Below are 306 nucleotides of genomic sequence, written 5' to 3' on the forward strand. Positions count from 1 at the left end.
ACTGATAAACTTGAAGGCATGTAGATCTATTATATTGAAGTGGAAAACTTTGTTAATTTTCTCTAATAAATAAAACGAAATGCACTTTATGATCCCAACATTTTGAAGGTTTTTTGTCAATAACATGGTGAATATGTATTGCAATATTAGCCTATATATGAGAAGGAAAAATGAAATAAAACATTTGACTCTTTTTTTTCTCATCAATGTGCAATTTAGTTATTTAACATATTTTTATGTCCAACTTATAACAGCTAATTAATAGATGGATGGAGTAAATTGGCATTAAAACTTCAAAATAGGATC

This window comes from Corylus avellana, chromosome 2 (assembly GCF_965113065.1).
Source record: "Corylus avellana chromosome 2, dhCorAvel1.hap1.2, whole genome shotgun sequence".
NCBI classification, from domain to species: Eukaryota; Viridiplantae; Streptophyta; class Magnoliopsida; order Fagales; family Betulaceae; genus Corylus; species Corylus avellana.